Here is a 20,398-nt window from a genome sequence, read left to right on the forward strand (position 1 = left end):
GAAAGAAAGAAAGAAAGAAAGAAAGAAAGAAAGAAAGAAAGAAAGAAAGAAAGAAGAAAAAAGAAAGAAAATAAGGAAACAAAAAACCTATTGAGATAGGTGTTCTTTATCTCCAGTTTAGAAGTTGGGGAAACTGAGGCCCAGGGATATTAAGTAACTTGCCCCAGGTCACAGAGCTCAGAGGTAGAGCTGGGATTCCAATCAGGCCCTCCCCCCCATTTTGGGGAGTGGCAGTGCGTGGCCTCTGAGATTAGACTGCCTGGCTACAATCCCAGCTTCATCCTTTCCTCGCAGAGCATCTGGTTCCCAGCCTGTAAAATGGGCTGCAAAAATCCTCCCTCAGCTGATGGCTGGGATGTTTAAATGAGATAATTTGTTTAAAGACACTGGCACATGGCTAGTGCTCAGTAAACATTAGCAGCCATCATGCTGAACTGCCCTTGTAATGGCCCTGTCCACACCACAGCAGCCTTCGTCAAGCTGCTACAGCAGACCGTGCGGCCCGAAGCCCCCCTGAGCATTACTTACTAGCCTCAGAGTCAGGTGGGCTGTACTCCGTGGCTGTCCCGCCACTTACTCACTCACCTCTCTGAGCTTCAGCTTTGGCAAAAAGGGGCTACAGAGAGCACCCACCCCAAAGGGTAATCATGAGGATTAAACAAATCATGAAGAGTGCCTTAAACTAGGAATCACTCCAATGGGAGCTATAGCATCCCATGCGAGGCGCTTTGCACGTGCTCCTTCACGTTGCCCTAGATCCTAGCACGTTTTTACAGGAGAGGAGGCCGGGACCAGAAAGGCTAATAACTTTCCTGGTCTCCTGGGCCGTCCAGGTGGAGCTGGGATTCGTGCTCATGAGACATTGTGTGAGCCCTGCAGGCTATCTACCCGGCAGCCATCCCTCCGTGCCCCTCTCCCTAGTTTTGTCTGGGTGCACAGCAGCCCACACATAGGGAAGAAGGCTGGTCCCCATCCCAGAGGGATATGTGGCAATTTGGGCCCTCTGGGGAGCAGACACTAAGACAACATTAGACACACAGATCACTCAAGGTGATCCCATTCCCCTTGGCGGCTCTTGGTTTAGGCAGGAGTATGTAATGTGGCTGGACCAGTGAGACACATGGAGAAGTCCACCAGGGTGCTTGTGGGAGAGGTGTCTTGTCCTCTTCCACTCAGTGCAGCTGTATGGGGGGATGTGGTGTCATCGGAAGGTTTGACTGGGGCTGGAGCTTTTTTTTCCCAAGATGGCTCACTCACATGGCTATTGGCAGGTGACCTCACTTCCTCACCATATGGGCTTCTCCATAGGACGGCATGAGTGTCCTCACAACATGGCACCTGGCTTTCCCCAGGATGAGTAATGGAAAGAGAGAGAAAGGAAGAAGCCACAGTGCCTTTTATGGCTTAGTCCCTAAAATCACACACTGTTACTTCTGTCTTTTTCTGTTCACTATGGCAAGTCACTCTCAAGGGGAGATAAATTAAGTTCTACCTCTTTTTTTAAAATATTTTATTTATTTGAAAGAGAGAGAGAGCATGAGGGGGAGGGAGGAGCAGTGGGAGAGGGAGAAGCAGGCTCCCCACTGAGCAGGGAGCCCGATCGGAGCTCAATCCCAGGACCCTGGGATCATGACCTGAGCTGAAGGCAGATGCTTAACTGACTGAGCCACCCAGGCGCCCTAAGTTATACCTCTTTTTTTTTTTCTTAAGATTTTATTTATTCATTTGACAGAGAGAGAGAGAGCGCGCATGCAAGAGCACACAAGCAAGAGGAGGGGCAGAGGCAGAGGGAGAAACAGACTCCCTACTGAGCAGGGAGTCCCACGCAGGGCTCAATCCCAGGACCCTGAGATCATCACCTGAGCTGAAGGCAGACACTTAACCAACTGAGCCACCCAGGAGCCCCTAAGTTCTAACTCTTAAAGGGAACAGAATCAAAGAATTTTTCTGGCTTAAAACAACTCTAGCTACTTGCGGTTGGGTCTTCTTTACATATCAAGATCCCAAGGCCAATGTTCTTTACACCACACGGCACTGACAGCTTGGGCAGTGGGAACTGTATGCTGGGGAGGTGAGGCAGAACCTCAGAAGACTTTCTAACTCAGAACTTCTGGTTCCATGAGATTCTCACAGAGTAAGCCTGCTTAAAGATAGGTATGCCCCTATAAACATGCCCTACCTAGAAATACATTCCAACATAAAAATGTACTAGGAAATACTAAAAATATACAATGAAAGGGGTGCCTGGCTGGCTCAGTGGGAAGAGCATGCGATTCTTTTTTTTTTTTTTTTTTAAGATTTTATTTATCTATTTGACAGAGAGATCGAGAGCACAAGTAGGCAGAGCGGCAGGCAGGCAGAGGGAGAGGGAGAAGCAGGCTCTCCGCTGAGCAGGGAGCCTGACGCAGGGTTTGATCCCAGGACCCTGGGATCATGACCTGAGCAGCCGCCTAACTGACTGAGCCACCCAAGCGCCCCAGAGCATGCGATTCTTGATCTTGGGGCTGTGAGTTCAAGCCCCACATTGGGGGTAGAGATTACTTAAATAAATAAACTTTAAAAAATATACTAAAAATAAAAATATGCTGGGTGCCTCGTTGGCTCCATCAGTTGAGCGTCCCACTCTTGATCTCAGCTCAGGTCTTGATCTCAGGGTCGTGAGATCATGCTGGACATGGAGCCTACTTAAATTAATTAATCAATTAATTAAAAAATAAAAATATACAACAAAAGATAAAGAGTAATTCCTGTGAACCACCATCTAGCTTAAGAAATAAAACAATACTCATAGGATGGAAGCCCCACATGCTCATCAACGTTGATAACACTGTTCTCCCCTCCCTGCCCCCCAGCCTCAGGGGACCTCTACCTGTATTTCAGTATTTTTCATTCCCAGGACATCCCATACTTTAAGTGCACATAGTGCAGACCTACACAATATATAATACTGTGTTACATGTTTCTAAACTTTGTAGAAATAGGGTCACACTGAATCAATTCTTCTATAGCTTGCTTTTTCTTCTACATTATGTCTCTAAGATTTAACCATGTGAGGATGTGGTTGGTAGGAACGATGCAGCCACTTTGGAAAACAGTCTGGCAGTCTCTCAAGAAGTTAAACAGAATTGCCACAGGACCTGGCAATTCCATTCCTAGGTATATATATACTCAAGATTATTAAAGCATAGTCCACACAGAAACTTGCATGCGAACGTTCACGGCGGTTTTATTCACAACAGTCAAAAAGGGGAAACACCCGAAATGTTAATCAACCCAAGAATGGATGAACAAAATGTGACAGATCCGCATGATGGAATATGATTCAGCCATAAAAAGGACTGAGGCACTGACACGCACCACAATGTGGATGAACCTTGAAGAGATGATGCTGAGGGAAAGAAGCCAGTCCCACATGCCTACAGAGTGTATGGGTTCATTTATATGGAATGTCTATAATAGGCAAATCCATACGGACAGAAAATAGATTAGGGGTTTCCTGGGTCTCGGCATGAGGAGCAATGGGGAGTGCCAGTGAATGGGCGTGGAGCTTCTTTTTGGAGTGATGAAATTATGTCAGACATGATGGTGATGATGTACAGCTTTGAGAAGGTACTAAAAACCACCACATTGTACACTTTAAAGAGTGAATTTTATGATGTGTAGATTAGATCTCAATAAAGAAAGATTCAATCCTGTTAATACATGGGCCTGGCCATTCATTTTCACTACTATCTAGGAATCCATGAGTATGCATATTCTCTGTCTCTCCATTCTCCTGCTAGCGGACATTTGTGTGGTTTCTCACTTTGTTGGGATTATGAGCAGGGCTGCCATGAGCAGTCTCTGGCTATTTCTTTGTGCGGGGGCTCCTTGGAAGTTCACACCAAGGAGTGTGGTCACTGGTGTGTATGGCATAACACCATCTTCAACTTCACACTCCCACTCTCCGTAACTCTTTTGTGAGGCTGGGGAGAGGGGGCAAGGAAGCCGGCTCTGCCTCCACCCTTGGCCCCAGCAAACCACCTGAGGTCTCAGAAAATAGGGCAATGAAAATGGAAAACAAATAGCACAAATCAAGTGGTGGGCTGCTTCCCCTGCCGCCGTTCGGAGACCCACCGGGTGGGCAGCGGGGCCTCCCCCACCAGAAAATATTAACAGCATTTAATGAATATTCACAAGGATTCATTAAACATTTCCCCGTGTGGCTGAACAAAACAGTGTTCAAACCCCCAAGCCATTAACAAAAAAGGAAGAAGAAATATTACAGGGACGATATGCACAAGCTAAAACGCCACAGGCAAGAAACAGCTGCTGCTGCTTTTTTTTTTTTTTTTAAACTCAACTTCATCTTCAGCCCACTGGGGTTTAAAATGGGCCCAGTGTCCTAAGTCTCTGTGACTTGTTTGAAGAGAACGGTCTTGATTAATATTACAGTGATCACATCTTTCTGCTTCGTGTACCCAGAAACTTGCCTTTGCTGTAGCAATAATATTCGCCTGAGACATTTCCATTGGAAAAGGCCTTTCTGTGGACCGCCTCGGTGGATCCTCCTGGCCACCTAAAATGCTGGTCCAGGTACTACCAACATCCATCATTTGACAGTGAAACAGGCCCGCGTTCATGAGTGGACTCACCCAGGGTCATTACTGAGGCAAGACTATTATGTCCCAGGTGTTCTGACGGGCTTTGGAGGAAAGTTGGCCTTGTGACCTCATGACCTCACCACCCTGACCACAGCTGATTGGACCAGGCATGGCCGTGACCCAAAGACCGAGACTCAGAGCGGGGCTTACGCAGAAGCCCAGCCCAAAGGAGGTGCCCTCCACTGTGCGGTGACGAGCGAGCCAGTTAGATGTCTCTCTGGTGGAGTCTAAGGTCACGACATAGAACAGGTGGGAGCTTGGGCAGAGGCTGATAGACCTACAACGCACAGTAGGACCCACTTCTGTAAGTCACACGCTGTCATTTAGCCACATTCCATTCCTTAGAAGTGAGTCACTAAGCCTCGCTCGTCGGGGAGGGGAATCAGGCTGCACCTTTTGAAAGGAGAAGTGTCAAGAAATGTGTGAGTGTTTAGAAACCACCCCAACGCCCAAGGCCTATTACTGGTAAATGGTGAGAGCAGGATTTATCAGTCCATTCATTCTGCAAATATACATCCATTCATGCTCCCATCACATCTTTGCTGTCCAATATGGTAGCCATTAGCCCTGCAGACTACTAAGCACTTGAAATGTGGCTAGTGTGCCTGAAGAATGGTATTTTAAATTTTATTTAACTTTATTTACTTTAAAGTTTAAAACTCCTCATTCAACTATTGGAAAATTTTTATGTATGCTTGGAACAACTTAGGTAAGTGAATCCACTCTCCCTGCCAATTTCATAGAATCTCTAAATGTGATCAAGTATTTCCAACGAAAGCTTTGCGTCCTAATGGAGATGTGCTGAATAGCAAATGACACCCTGGACTGGGAAGACTTAGTATGAGAAAAAAGAATGTAAAAATACCTCATTAACCTCTTTTGTACTGATCTGATGTTGAAATGGTATTTGGGATATATCGGGTTAAATAAAATATATTAATACAGCTCCCTTTACCTTCCTTTTTACTTTTTGAATGTGGCTCTTTGGGAGACTTTCAATTTCAGAATGGCTTACATGGTATGTCTATGGACAGCACTGTAGGACTTTACTAAACTCTATGGATTTGTAGTCCTTCCCTTCCTGGAGCTTGCAGTCAAAAGGGAAAGACAGCTATTAAGTAATTAATCCAAAGAAGAATGAGTGGATAATGAGTGTTGGAAAGCAGAAATCAGGGAGCTGTATGAGTTTCACAGGGGACCTGACCCAGAATGTGCCGTCTCCAAAGCAAGCCCAGGATTTGAGAGGGAAGGAGAGAGTTAGAACGCCCAGCGCTGGGAGCGCCGAGTGGGAGGCGGAGGAAGAGGTCTGTGCTGGGGGCCCTGTGCCAGCTCCTTGGGGTCAGGAAGCGGATGTGCCATGGGCACTGGCACTTTGAAGTGCAGGTGGTGAGGCGGCAGGGTGGGGCTGGGCTGCCATCAGCTGTCAGGCTGGCACTTGCTGGCTCTGCCTACGCAGTAGCCAGGCTCTGGAGCCCTCTAGGCCTCTCTGGGTGTGGCCTCATGTGTCTGTGCTGGAAAGTACCTGGGCTCTTGGGAAAGCCAGAGCATGCGGCAGGGTACTGGCACCGACTCTGACCCAGGGCCTACCCAAGCACAGGCTGGAAGTGAACTACTCTGGTCCCTGCTCCTGGCCAATGTGCTGTTCACAGTAGCTTTGGATGAGTCCAGTCCCCTTGTCATATCTTTTGTCCCCTCTGTATTGTCACCCAAATTCTTACTGTTCCTAAGACATGTCAAGGATGTTGCTGCCCCAGGGCCTTTGCACTTGCATATCCTCTTCCTAAAACAACTCCCCTTGATATTTACATAGTTGGCTTCTCTCAAAGGTCACCTTTGTCCCCGATCATCCTTTCTAAATTTACCCCCACACCCTCCATCCCTCTTTACAGTGACTCTGTCTCATTTCCCTTCGGATTTCTGTTCATATCACACTCCTCATGATCAGAAGTTATCTACTTCATTGATTTGTTTTTCTGTCTCCCCAACCAGAAAATAAGCTCCACGAGAACAGGGGCCTTGTCCAGTGCCTAGAACAGTTCCTGGCATCTGTTCAAAAATATTTGTTGAATGAATTCATTCATCTTCCTAAAACTCAGATCTGAAAACAATTATAGGGACCTCAGGAATGTGGACAAATGTTTGTGATGCAATACTGAGTTGAAAAAGGAACAGAAAATGATACTCTCTGATAGTGTACATATAAGATAAGTAAGTGCAGGGCCAAAGAAGGAAATGCACAAATGGAAAACAGCTACATGTTGGGGAGTATAGAACACTCTAGCTCGTTTATATTTTTCAAACTTTATTTTTTAAGATTTATTTATTTGAGAGAGACAGAAAGAGAGTGTGCAGGGGGAGGGGCAGAGGGAGAAGGAGAGGAAGAGAATCTCAAGCAGACTCCCCGCTGAGCGTGGAGCCTGACACGTGGCTCGATCCCATGATCCTGAGATCATGACCCCAGCCAAAACCAAGACTTGGATACTCGACCGACTGTACTACCCAGGCGCCCCTCAAACTTCTCTTTAATATGGTTATTTTTTTTGGTTTTATTTTATTTTATTTATTTATTTGACAGAGAGAGACACAGCGAGAGAGGGAACACAAGCAGGGGGAGTGGGAGAGGGAGAATCTTAAGCAGGTTCCATGCCCAGCACAGAGCCCGATGCAGAGCTCGATCTCATGACCCCAAGATCATGACCTGAGCCGAAATCAAGAGTCAGATGCTTAACCCACTGAGCCACCCAGGTGCCCTTCAGTTGTATTGTTTCTGCCACAATCAAAAACCAAACTGTGGAGTGGGACCTTCTCCCGGGAGCTTCCAAATATAATCTTGCCATTCCCTGCTCCAAAATCTTTGAAGCCTCCCAATGCTTGCAAGATGCTTTCCAGCCCCCTTTGCTTACACCATCAGCGCCTGGCTATCTTTCCAGCATATTCCTCAACTCCCTTCCCTGAGCCCCTCTGCACTCTGTTGGACCTACTGGCACTGTGCCCTCAGCCGCCATGCCTTGGCCAACGCCATCCCCTTTCTACTTCCTGGAAAAAGTTACCACGCTCTGCAAAATTCAGCTGAGATGTCATTTCCTTTGCAAAGACTCCCCTCCTCGTGGGCCTCTTGTCTACAACTCACTCCACTCCTAGAGGACTCATTATTTCGTTTTTTCTTCTGCCTGCTTCCTGCCTGGGCCCATGATAGGAGGGCTCTTGGGGTCCCACGCAGCTCTGCCTCCCTGCTGTCTAACATGGTTTCTGGCACCTGTATGGCACTCACCCAAGTCAAAGGACCACGTGTATGAGCTGGGTCGTGATCCCCTGTGATGTAATGAGTCTGACGATACCACCCTTTGGCAAACACAACCTCAACATGTCCAGATCGAGAGAGTCTGGCTTAGTTCAAAACCTGACTTGGCTACTTGCTAGCTGGGTGGCCCTGGAAGAGAATTCCCGCATCTTTAAAATGGGGATACTTCTCCCACCTGATGGAGCTACACAGAATACGTGCAGGTAGAACACAGCATAGAGCAGTTGCTCAGCACGTGTTGTTTTAAATTATGGCATAATATAAGAACCTAAACTGTATCATTTTAACTGTTTTTAAGTGTACAGTTCAGAGGCACTAAGTACATTCATGTTATGTCCTTAAGTGTTTTTACTACTACTACTACTACTATTATTATTATTATTATTATTATTATTATTATTATGTCAGAAGTCTTAATGGTATGAGTTTTCCTGGAGACAGGACATGCTATTCTGAACAGTCATGGACTCGAAGTCTCTGCTTTGCCTAAATCATTTCCCCCTCTTGAGAACGCTGGGAGGTTTCATCACCCGCATCTCTACTGGAGGCTCCAGGAGCACAGATGAAACGCTCCGCAAGCAGGTGGCACGGCTGGAGCAGCCCCAGATTGGGGTACCTCCTTGCTCCCTACCCACGGCCGCCTGCCGAGGGATGATGATGCCGTCCAGGGAGGTTTTGACTTTGGCCGGGGGACAGCGGTTGGGGGTATGCAGCTGAGTAGGGAAAGAGGTGGTGCTATTCGGGTGCGGGTGAGGGAAGCGGGGGTGGGGGGTGGGGGGCGTTGCGGCTTCTGGCGACCTCAGCTGGGACAGCAACAGGGCAGGGGCCAGGCCCTGCTGAGCTGCTGATGTCTTTATGCAGCGGGGACTGACTGTGCGGTGGCATGCCCAGCGTGCATAGGCCCTGTGACAAATGATAAAGATCTCACTCAGCCTATGAGATCCACTCGAGGAACTGAATGGAGACAATTGAAAAGCCCTGCCCACCAGCCACCGAAGCGAAAGCCCGCAGATACTGCTCAGTGAAGGCATTCTGTGTGGATTTGCTGACCCTGGAGAATCTCAGCTATTTGGGCATTTTCATAGAGTCTCCCGGCCTCCTTGCAGGGAGCCCGAGTACTGGGACTCACGGAGGACCTGTCTGGTTGAGTCCACAGCCTCGAAACAGGATGAGTGTCTGACATTTGGCCCATCGAGTTTCATTCTGAGGGCTAATTACGATCTCTTTCTAATTCTTCACTGCCTCCCTGGGAAACTCTTAAAGAGGCCCCTCTCCCCCTTTCAAACACAGGGACGATATTTGCCCTTGCAATTGGAAACCCTCCTACTGCCACCATTGCTATATTTTAGCAACTCCTGAGAGCCCGACAAATGCTAGTTAACCAGCTAATTGCATCTACAACGGACCCCTTGAGTGTGTGAATGAATATGACAAGTGGCTGGTGACATGGTCAAGTCACTCATTTGTGTCTCCGAGTTTACCAATGGACTGTGCACTTCTAAGTAAAAAGGTCTCACATCAGGTCATTCCAGTTCATGGTGCCTTTGGAAACAATCTTGAAATTGGCTCAGAGAATTAACTGTCACAACATACATAGGGAGAGGAGGCCAGAGAAAACCCTATAGGGATCTGACCTACTGCCTTGTATATACTTACGCTCTGGCCACACCAGACCAGCTACATTCCAGTCTCTCTTATAAGAGAGCCTTTCAAAATTAAAGGGACTGAGCAAAGAAATCATGGGACACGAGTAGAATGGGATGATCAGTGCGCACTGAAAAGGGAGAGGTGCATCTCCCACACCTGGCACTACTCGCCTGACTTCTCAACTGCACACCTTTGCATATGCTATTCCCTCCACCTAAATGCTTTTCCATCTTTCCCAATCCCGCAGCACATATGAGTTTGGGAAATGGTAAATATCCAACGGATGAGCTGGCTCTTACAGGGGTTCACCAGTGAGCCAATTATCCTACACCTGCAGGGTGGGATTCTGGGGGCAGCTGGAAGTGGGGAGAGGTTGATCTTTGCATATTGGAAAGGCCTACAGTGAACAGTTAAGTGAAAAAGAAGTAGGTCACAAGTAGTGTGTCTTACGACCCAATTTTTTTGTAAAAGGAAAATTCCATATTTACATGTTTGTTTATGCATAGAAAAGTCTGCATTAACAATGATTACTTCTAGGGAGTCAGGAGTGGTGGAGTACAGAATATGAACAGGAACTTTTTGCTTTTTATTTTCTACTTTCTAATGTGTTCATTTTTTTTTCAATGGGCATTATATTAATTTTATAATTAAAAATCTAATAAAGATTTTTAAATGTGCTTGGGGAATAGAATAGCGATGCTTCCAAAATATTTGCAATTGGCCTTTGTCACAGACATAGCAAGCTGTGAGTTATCATGTTGGGTGCACGTATTGTATTTCTTCAGCTACACCGTGAGGTCCAAGACAGTAGGGCTGGATCTAATAGCAGAACTGATAGAGAAATCGCAACACTAACTCCACATTTGCTAAGTGCCAGGGAACTACCTACATCCTCTAGTTAATTTCATTTACTTGTACATCTTTAGACCCCCTATAAAGCTCTGGGCAGGGCTCAATAAATATTTTTGCTTGCAGAGGGTGGTTGGTGATGCTTTGGGGAAACACACAATTGGGGTTCCCTTGTTCAACTGTGAACACTGTTCCATGCAGGCAGGGCTTTAAAATGTCCTTCCTCGCAAAAGGAGACAGTAGGTAGCAATGCAGAGGATGAGCTCTACCTCCACTCCAGGCCAGAATTCTAAAGGTGTGAGTTCTGGAACACACTAGATCGCATTTCCCAGAGTGGGATCTGTGCAGCCCCAGTCCTGCACAGAGCTCTATGAAAAAGAGTTCTATGATTTGGAAACTGCTACTCACTACCACTCTTTTGGAGATTCACATGTGAGCACATTAATAACTGAAAAGTCCTGCTTTTGTAAAGAAGCACGTTTAACTTTGTTCAACCCCAAATTTCCCCCAAATCATTTGATCACAGAGTCTGCTGTTTCACGAACAACTCTGGACATGTTTCACGTAATATGCTTTGGAAGGTGCTGCCCTCGAATGTTCTCAATCGGCTGCCACCAAGAAATGTTTGATCCCATTTGGAGGCAGATCAAGGCACCACCCCAGGCCTGGAATAGCCAGTACCAGGTGCTCCAAGTTTCCCTCAATCTGATCAGACCCCAAAGACAGCAAAGGCACAGATGGAAGCAAGACATCCTGTCTGCCAACTGCCAAAAGGGCACCCCCCAGCTAATTCTTGGAGTGTAGTATAGCTGCATAAAAAGAATGTGAGATCTGGAGTCAGAGAGACCTGGGTTTGAATACCAGTTCCACTGTGGACTTGCTGTGTGGCCTTGGGGAAGTCACTCTACCTCTCTGGGCCAGTTTCTACATTTAAAAATGGGGATAGAAAGCCCTCCCTTGAAGACCACTTTGAGGAGTGGACATACTACGTAGGGGATCCCTGAGAAGAGAGAGCTGCAGTCACTATCCCACCAGTTTATTCACTTCTACCACTGCTCTGCTCATCCCAGAACTGACCCCTCTTTGCTTCTCTGGGTTTTTATCCCCCAAACACAAGGAGTGCTCCTGGCACAGGACCTACGTGGCCTGCAGACGCATAAGACTTCCAAGAACACTCCAGGGACCTATGGCAGATGTAAAACTCGTCAGAGAGAGTGAAAATCCGAACAGGAAAGCCTTGGAGAGAAATGCCATAATTTTTCACGTTGTTATAATTAAACTGAGGCGTCATCATTCTCAAAAGAATCTTGTGTTTTTTAAAAATAAAGGAGAAGAAGAAGGAAAAAAACTACTTGCACTATTTGTGGCAGAAACAGACACAAGCATAACCTCTGGAGTCGGCCAGCCCTGGGCTGGAGTGTCAGCTCCACGGTGTCCTCGCTGGGCAGCTCTGGAGCAACGACTAACCCTCTCTGTGCTCGCGATGCCTCCATGTGTAAAATGGAGAGCAAGAAGAGTAACTTCATGTTAGTCATGTAAATCGGGGCGACGTGCTGGCAGAGGACCTGGCCCTGGTCGGCTCCCCATATCACTATTAAATGACTACTATTAATTATTACGCACAGGGTGCTTGGTTCCTTTTGCTGATAACTTTTCCCTCTCCTGTCCTTCTTTCCCCTTGCCCCTCCCCTGCACCCTTTTTTCTTTCCTATCAATGCAAAACAAAAAAAGCCGTGCCTGCTGCGCGGCCGCCGAGCGGTTTCCAGGAGCGGGGCCCACGCAGGGGCGGGCGCCGAGAGTCGCTGGCCGCCGGGGTCCCCGCCCGGCGCCCCGCGGCCCGCCGGAGATGCGCACCCCCGGGCCCGGGGGCGGGGGAGGGGCGCCGCGGTCGGAGGGGGTCCCCGCGCGCCCGCCCCCCACCCCGAAAGCCGGACGCGGCGTCCCCCCGCCCGGTGGCTGTGCTGCCCGGTCCCAGCGGGCCCGCCTCGCCGCCGCCGCCGCGCTCGCTGCCTCGTGCATGCTAATTAGGCCCTAATTTGATTTCTGTCCTATCCGTGCGAACCCCATTAAAACCCAATTCTGCTGATTACCAACAGCTTTCTTGCCACGCAACGCCTCTCCCTCCCAGGGCTGCTCCGCGCGGGGAGGAGCGGGGCCCCGCCGCCCCGGACGCGCAGTGTCCCTGCGACCCCGCCCCGGATTCCCCAGGCCCAGCTCCGGGCCCGGGGCTCGGCTCCCCGGCCGAGTCACGGGGGCCGTTTCTTAGGAAACAATGGGATCGTAGAAAGCTGGGATCGGGCAGAGTTGGGCACACGGAGGTCACCAAGTCCCGCCTCCCACGCCCTGCAGGAATTCCCTGGACCGGCGACTGTCTCCCCCCTCCCGGCCGCCAGTGCCTGGGCTGTTCCCGGCACCGGGAGCTCCCTCCCTCCGTCAGGGAAGCTGAGTTGGGTTCAAGTTACGCCCCCCCTCCGCCGTGTAACCTTACACAAAGCTCTTGACCTCTCTGGTCCGCAGTATCCACATCAGTAAACTAGGAGCGATGATAACATTTGCCTCCTGGGACTGCTGGGAGCACAAAACCCAGACACAGGCGAAGCCTGGGAAGAGTGCCTGACACAGTGAGTGCTCAGTAAAAGGGAGCTCTGAGAGGTGAGCCCTGCAGAGCCCCTTATCTCTCCCTCCCCCCCCAGGGTGAGGGAGTGAGGCACTTGCCAAGGTATAAAATTTAAGGGGGAGCCCAAAATCTCAGAAATCAGGATAAGTAATATTTTAATGCAGTATTTTATACTGAAAAGCCATGCCAAAAAAATCAACGAGGAACAAATCAGGCAAAATTTAAATAAAGACAAAACAGATTAGGGTACAGCAAGAGAAGCCCACAAGTGCAGCTTGGAAGCCTGTCCTTCAAAATTTTGATATTTTGTTCACCCTACATTTTTCTGGCATTCATTCTGAGTTTCTCAATATTGCATTCAACACTGTTTATCTTGATCACTGCGTTTTTGGGTGTCCCTTTTACTTTTGCACCCCTAGTTCTAGCCCTGAGTAGCAGCCACAATAAATAACCTGTCAGAGCCTCAGCTTTCTGACCTGCGAGATGGGCCCAAGGATGACTGTTTATAAGCATGTTTTGAGAATTAATAAGCATGCAGAGTAATTCAAAGCGTCTGCTCTAGAATCTGGGCAAATTCAGACCCCTTCTTTGCCACTTACAGACTGGTGGGGTGGCAGATCACAACCTCTCTGTGCCTCTGTTTTCTTATTGGGATGACAGGGGCACTAACAGTGTTAGCCTAGAAAGGCTGCTGAAGGGTTAATTCCAATAATGCTCACAAAGCACCCAGCATGGGCTTGGCACACGGCAGGACATCAATTCCCGTTGCCGCTACTATTAGTTGAAAGAATACGCTTGAACTTGACTATCTCTGGCCCAGCATAAGCCCCGAACAAGTGGGGGTAGTGAGGATTATTTGACATCATTTTTGTAAGGTGCCCGGCACATAGTAGGCGCTCAGTTGACTGAAAGAGCCAGAGGGGCAGAGACCACTTTTGACTTGTTCCCCACCGCAGCCCCTAAAGGCTGCACATAGTGGGTCTGCAAGAATATTTACAGAATGAATCAATGGTTAAGCGATGCAAGACAGTCCATCCCATCTCTGGTTTCTGGAACCACTGGGAACTTTTGTCCTTTCACGGGCCTGACATCGTCAACCCTGTATAACAGCAATCGATGCTGTTGACCGGGTATTCCTTCCTGCGTACACCCCGCCCCCCTGGAAGGGGCTTGTCCCGCTTCAACTCTCAAAAACCAAATGTAATGACTCTAGAAGCTTTCATGTTCGGCCCCCTGGCCTCGTCGAGAAAGCTAAAGAAGGAGGATAGGAACGCACTCCTTCTATAGCACCTGCAGCCAATTTCCTGACGTCGCCATGGGCCAGAAGCCCTTTCACCATGAAAATGCCCTTGGTGCGGCAAGAATTATAGAAACGCTTTGGGAAGCGTGTGAAGGCCGTCCCATATTAGTGAAGGCTGCTTCGCTCATGAACTTGGTTGCCTGACTCCTGCAGGCATTTGAGTTGGCACCCTCGGGTCCCTCTGGAGCCTCCCTACCCGGACGCCTGGCCCTGGCCCTGCCTTGTCACCTGCCAGCTCCAGACTCTGGACTTTCAACAGGGCCACATACGGTGAGGTTTGAAGCCCGGTCTTGGCTTTTGACCTTTCTCTGACCTTGACCTTTGACACCCCCCTTCCAGTGCCCTGAAAGTAAGAGGCAACTCTGAGGCTACTTTCAACATCTGGAGGAGTGGCCTGGCAGACCTGTCCATCCTCACTCACCTCCCTTGCTCCTCGGGCATGCAGTTTCTGGGGCCTAGCTGAGGTTCAACAGCTGAGACGCATGGAGCAAAGCTCTCCTCTCGTTCTCTTGGCCTTGAGGTCCAATCAGGTACCACACAGCCTTAGGCAAGCCTCAGGTTCTCCATCTGAAAAATGGGGATGATCACAATATCACAACTTTAATAATCATATTACCTGTCCTCTCAGGACCAGGGGTGTAAATGAGAACTTAAATCTTTAAGAATTCTAAAGTATATCCAAAAATTCTGTATTACGGAAGTCGCAGTGTTGAACGGAGCTTAAGCGTGAGGCTGCCTACATTTGAATCCTGACTCTGTGTGACCTTGACCCAGTTCACTGATTTTCTCTGCCTTGGGCTCCTCATCTTGTCGCCCATTACTCCTGATTACTCATAACACATTATAACGAAATCATTTTATAGAGTTGCTGCCAAACACTTAGATGAGGCGACTGGTTTAAAATAAGCATGCAATAAATTGTCATCGCTATGATTACTTTTACTTCCCATCCAACAGAGGGGACACAGCAGCGGTGGTGAAGGACAGTGAACTTAGAAGTATCATGGGGGGTGACTGTGCATGAGAGCTTCTATCACCTGATGAAGGGAAACCAGGTGCACGTAGACCAGCGGGGCCCAACTGGGGGCGGTTCTGCCCTTCCAGACACCTGTGGGCAATGTCTGGAGACACTCTGGTTTGCCACACAGAGTGGAGGGTGCTCTTGGCCAAGGATGCTGCCGAACGCCGACAATGCACAGGATAGACGCCCAACTAAAAAGAATCGGCTGGCCCCAGGTGCCAGCCGTGCCTAAGCTGAGAACGCTGGGGGGTAGACAGACCCCCTCATGTTCCTGTGTGTGTCCAGGATGGCGCAGAGCAGGCACGCCTGCAGAGAATCCAGCACCAATCCGTGCTCCCATCAGCGGAAGGAGGCCCCTAGTGTGGGCCCGACTATGTGAGGTGTCCGCGCTCAGCTCAGACTCCTAGAAGGTAAGACTGACGCCTCCCCAAAGCCTGCTGTGCTCCCCGATCATGCCAGGTCCAAGTGTAGCTGCTCCCCCTGCCCTTCCTCTATGCAACACTGGGAAGTGGGACCAGAAGATGCCAGAACGTCAGCAGGACATTCTCTCATCGGCTACTGGCTCACTGGGGGACCAGAAGTCAGAAGGTGCTCCTTTCTGACAGCTCTGAGAAAATCTGCTCTGGATCAGAAATCAGTCTTTGGAGTTCCTGGAACATGAGATTATTCTCATGGGCCATTTGGAGTCGACTCCCAAGTGGTGACGGCCTTCCTTGCTAGGCTCCAGGAAGGAACTGAACCAAACCATTGTCCCTGGGACGCACTGAGGATCAGCGGCTTGCACCATGGGCACCTGCGCTGCATTAAGCTGGAAGGCCCAGAGCATGGGGACCCCCTCGTGGCCCGGAGGAAACGGTCCTGCAACTCCAGACAGCTACTCCGTAGCTAAGACCTAGTCCTCTTTTGGTAGAGGACACTGCTAGGCGGCCGGCCGGGTCTCTGGGATATGTTGTGAGTTCCAGCTTTGGAGATGGCTCTCTGGGTAGCACACGGCTCCCCTTCCTCACCTCTCGAATAGACGAGGCGGCATGTGACATGCTACACGCTGGACGCAGAGCCGGGATGCCTGGCTGTACCATCCGTATGGGGTGGGAGTTTGCACCCCTCATGTATTAGCTTTTGGGGGTGGTTGTAACAAATTTCCACCAGCTTGGGTGGCTTAAAACAACAAAATGTTTTAAGGAGCCCATACGTCCGAAATCAAGGTGTTTGCAGGGCCATGCTTGCGCTGAAGTTTCCAGGGGAGGATCCTCCCTTGACTCTTCCAGCTTCTGGTAGCTGCATCCCTCTGATATCTGCCTCTGTGGCCACACGGCTTCTCTTCTGCATGTGTCTGCTCTCTGCCTGGCTAATTGATAAAGACAGGTGGGGTCTCTTAAGGCCTACTTGGGTGATACAGGATGATCTCCTCATCTCAAGATCCTTAACTTAATCACCGTGACAAAGACTCTCTTCCCAAATAAGACCCCATTCACAGGTTCCATAGATTTCATGGAGTTATCTGGTTGGGGGGTGCATTTTTCCGCCTACCGCAGTCACTCATTCTGAAAAATGACAGGCCGATGACACCTAGGTGACCCTCTGGCTCTGAAATTCTGCAGGCGATCCTCAGAGAATAGGCTGCCTCTGTCCCAGAATCTCAAATGGATGCTTTTCAAAGCACTTTCACACCTGTTATTTAGCTTTGTGCTGCCAACCTCCTAATGAGGCACCTAGAGGGGCTAATGTTAAACCCATCTAATTGACGAAGCAGCTGAGACCTGGAAACTCCCAACTCACTCTCTCCTTGGGTTATTCAGCAAATTAGAGCCAGGAGCAAACCTCTCGGTTTTCCCCCAGGCCATCCTTCTACTGTGGAACCACTCACCATGATGCGCTTTGTTCTGGAAGCCAAGGAAGGCGATGAGTCAAAGCCTGCCATGCAGATGCAAACCCGCCCAGAATCCCTAACGCACTCTCTTTTTTTTTTTTTAGATTTATTTATTTATTTATTTGAGAGAGAGAGCACGAGAGGGGAGAGGGTCAGAGGGAGAAGCAGACTCCCCGCCGAGCAGGGAGCCCGATGCGGGACTCGATCCAGGGACTCCAGGATCAGGACCTGAGCCGAAGGCAGTCGCTTAACCAACTGAGCCACCCAGGTGCCTCCTAACGCACTCTCTTTTAAGGTGGGGTGTTGGAAGGGCTGCATTTGAACTCACTGTGGCCCCGGGTGGCAGCAAGTTCTCACGGTCTGGCTGCGCAGGGTCCAGAGACCTCTTCCTCCCTGTGGGAATCTTCCTAAGCAAGGGGATTTTCCCCAAACCCAGGAACTGAGGGGCTGTTGGGGACATTAGCAGCATTAGAAAGACCTGCTTTGCCTCCAGATGAGAAAGATTTCAAGAGTCTTAGGACTGATCGAATTCAGGGATGGGTAAGGGGGTGGGGGCCAAGAGTCCTTGTGCCAGGGGGAGTAGGGGTGGGTAGAACCACCCCCCGCCTTTTAAATCTAACTCAGAAATGAGGATGAGGGGGTAATTACAGCCAAGTGTTTGGAGACCTTGAGAAGGAACAGGCAACATCAACACAAGGTATCATTACGTTCCTGACTAGTCAGGAAGAGGTTGGGGGAACTAGTTAGGAATGGGCTAGATGAGACGTGAATATACTGCCTTAAGATCTCCGGAGGGCATGGCGGGTGTATGGGCTGGAAATGACCATTATTTATTTATTGCTTTTGTTAAGTGACTGGGTGCTATGCTGGATGTGTGTGTCACGCAGACATAGATAAACCACCCGAGGGTCAACCCTTGGTAGGTGGGTGGAAATTAAAAACTCTCCCCTCCTCTTCCCGCAAACAACATCTTCCTCACAGGCCTAAGATGGTGCCAGAAATCCCCACCATTAGCTACCGGATCCTTGGGGGTAGCCTGCAGAAGCTGCACATCTGGGCTAAGGCATCTCATTACCTGGGAGGAGGAAGGCAATTGCAGGTTCTACGAATAGCACACCCTGACTTAGCTCATTTCACCCAGTCCTGGCCATTGGTGCAGCAGGAACCTGGGGGCCTCCTGGTGTGCACAGTGGGGAAGGGCTTGGCCCAGGGCTGCTGGATCCCTGCTGGGTGTGTCTGTGGGAAGCCAGGGGTCAGCAAGACTGGAAGATGGGGAGGGAAGGGTCAGTGCAGACAGCCACCAAATGGCTTACAGATTCAGGGGAGGAAATAAGACACCACCACTAAGCAGATGTTTAACCAGCTCTCAGAGCAAGGGAGCAACTTCAAGGGCCAATAGCAGTTCCAACTACCACACGGAGGATGGTTTTTAACCGTTGGTGGTTCACGGGTCTCTGAGAAACCCAGGAGAGACTTTTGGATGCCCTCCTTTGAACAATGCACTTTCCTGTGTATGCAGACATGCACACACAATACATACTTTGTATGCAATTTCCGGGGTCCACTGATCCCTGCAGCCCACGCCAGGACCCCGGTCAGAGACACTTCTTTACCACCTTCAAATACGGTGCTTTCACTTCCTTAGTTTGAAAGGGCTCAACAACCCTGGAAGGTAGGTGCAGCATTGCCCACTTCCTTAGACCACAAACCAGAGACCCAGAGAGAGCATGCAACATGCTTCAGGTCCTGCAGCTCATGAGTGTCAGAGCTGGGACCAGGACTCCCCTCCTGCACAACTCAAGGGGACTCCACCTCATCCAATTCTGTGTTGTACTTCAAAGAATGTCCTTTACAGAGAACACAAGGAGAGTAGTTTCCCTTTGGAGATGGGTGATGCGGCTGCCTTGGCCAACCCAAGCCTGGGTCTTCCGAAACCATTTCTTTAGAGCTCATTTATAGGCATATATGCAAAAGGGCCAACCAAGTGATAGAACTAATGAGTCCTGGGGGGATTTAGACAGAGATGTAATTGCTGAAGACTTTGATGGCTAAGCTTCCAAATGGGAGAATATTTCTAAGTCACCTATTCATCCAACAAATTCATATGTGGAGCACCTCCCACGTAAATTACAGCTCCCTCCCTTGCCCTCTTGAGTAAAACCCAAACTCTTTGCAATGGTCTCCATGCTCCAGCAGGGCCTGTGTCTTGCCTTTCTCCCTCTCCTCACCTTTTGCTACTTGCTCCCTGATGCATTACACTCGACCAACCCTGATCTTCTGTCAGGTCCTAGCTCTTCCCAAGCTTTCCCACCCCAGGGCCTTTGCACTTGCCGTTCCTCCTGCCTTGGAATCTTTTTGCCCTGGCTCTTCCCGTGGCTGGCTCAGTCTCATCCTTTAGGTCTTAGCTTGAATGTCACTTTCTCAGAGAGCTCTTCTTTGACTTTATCTAAGAATATCCCTTCATGATTCTCCAGCCATCTGTTTCTTTCTTCTTAGAACTTATAACAATCTGTAGCTGCCTTCATGTCTTTATTTGCTTACGTACTTATTATCTATGGCTCCTTTGACCATCTAAAGTTCTACGAAGGTGGCAGCCATGTTGTCTTTATATCCTCAGCCCCTGGCCTATAATAAGGACTTAATTACTGAAGAATGAATAACTGAAAAGTATTTTTGGAAGCAGGAGTATTCCTTAGCCACCACTTTACCCTACTTACTGCAGTAATACAATCATCATTTGGCTCCAGAGTGGAGTGTGACACTGCCCTCATCTTGAGTTGGTGGGATCAAGACTTGCCAAGATGGAGGCCTCTGGGGCCATCTGAGAAACCAAGTTGAAAAAAGATAAAGGTCCTATCGCATCAGCTTTGGGAAGCAAGAAGAAATACAGTGTAAGGGGCAGGTCATGATGCTCCTAACTTAAGACAGTGATGCTAGCTTAAAAAAAAAAAAAAAAGTCTTGCCAATCGGATCCATTGTCTAAGGAAACCACCCTATGGACAGTTTGGTGACAAAACCTGAAGAATAGGCAATGGGCAACACAAGGGTGGCAGGGGACTTTTGGAAGTTGTATTGCTTTCTTAGGAAAATGCTGCTGGCTTCTGGAATTGCAGTTTAATTAAATTCAGTTGGCTGGATACCTTCAAAGGC

General features: G+C 49.0%; 1 protein-coding gene across 1 annotated transcript in view; it reads right to left on the reverse strand.

Annotated features, from left to right (window-relative positions):
• LOC123853039 (large ribosomal subunit protein uL11-like) overlaps nucleotides 1–20,398 on the reverse strand; it is a 267,057-nt gene that overhangs the window by 241,800 nt on the left and 4,859 nt on the right. The window contains exon 2 of the mRNA XM_064578450.1: nucleotides 14,779–14,924. The gene's annotated coding sequence lies outside the window, so the exon portion shown is untranslated. The remainder of the gene's footprint in view (nucleotides 1–14,778; nucleotides 14,925–20,398) is intronic.

This window comes from Mirounga angustirostris, unplaced genomic scaffold (assembly GCF_029215605.1).
Source record: "Mirounga angustirostris isolate CCGP_5_RB_7025 unplaced genomic scaffold, mMirAng1.0.hap1 SCAF_14, whole genome shotgun sequence".
In the NCBI taxonomy this organism is placed as follows: domain Eukaryota; kingdom Metazoa; phylum Chordata; class Mammalia; order Carnivora; family Phocidae; genus Mirounga; species Mirounga angustirostris.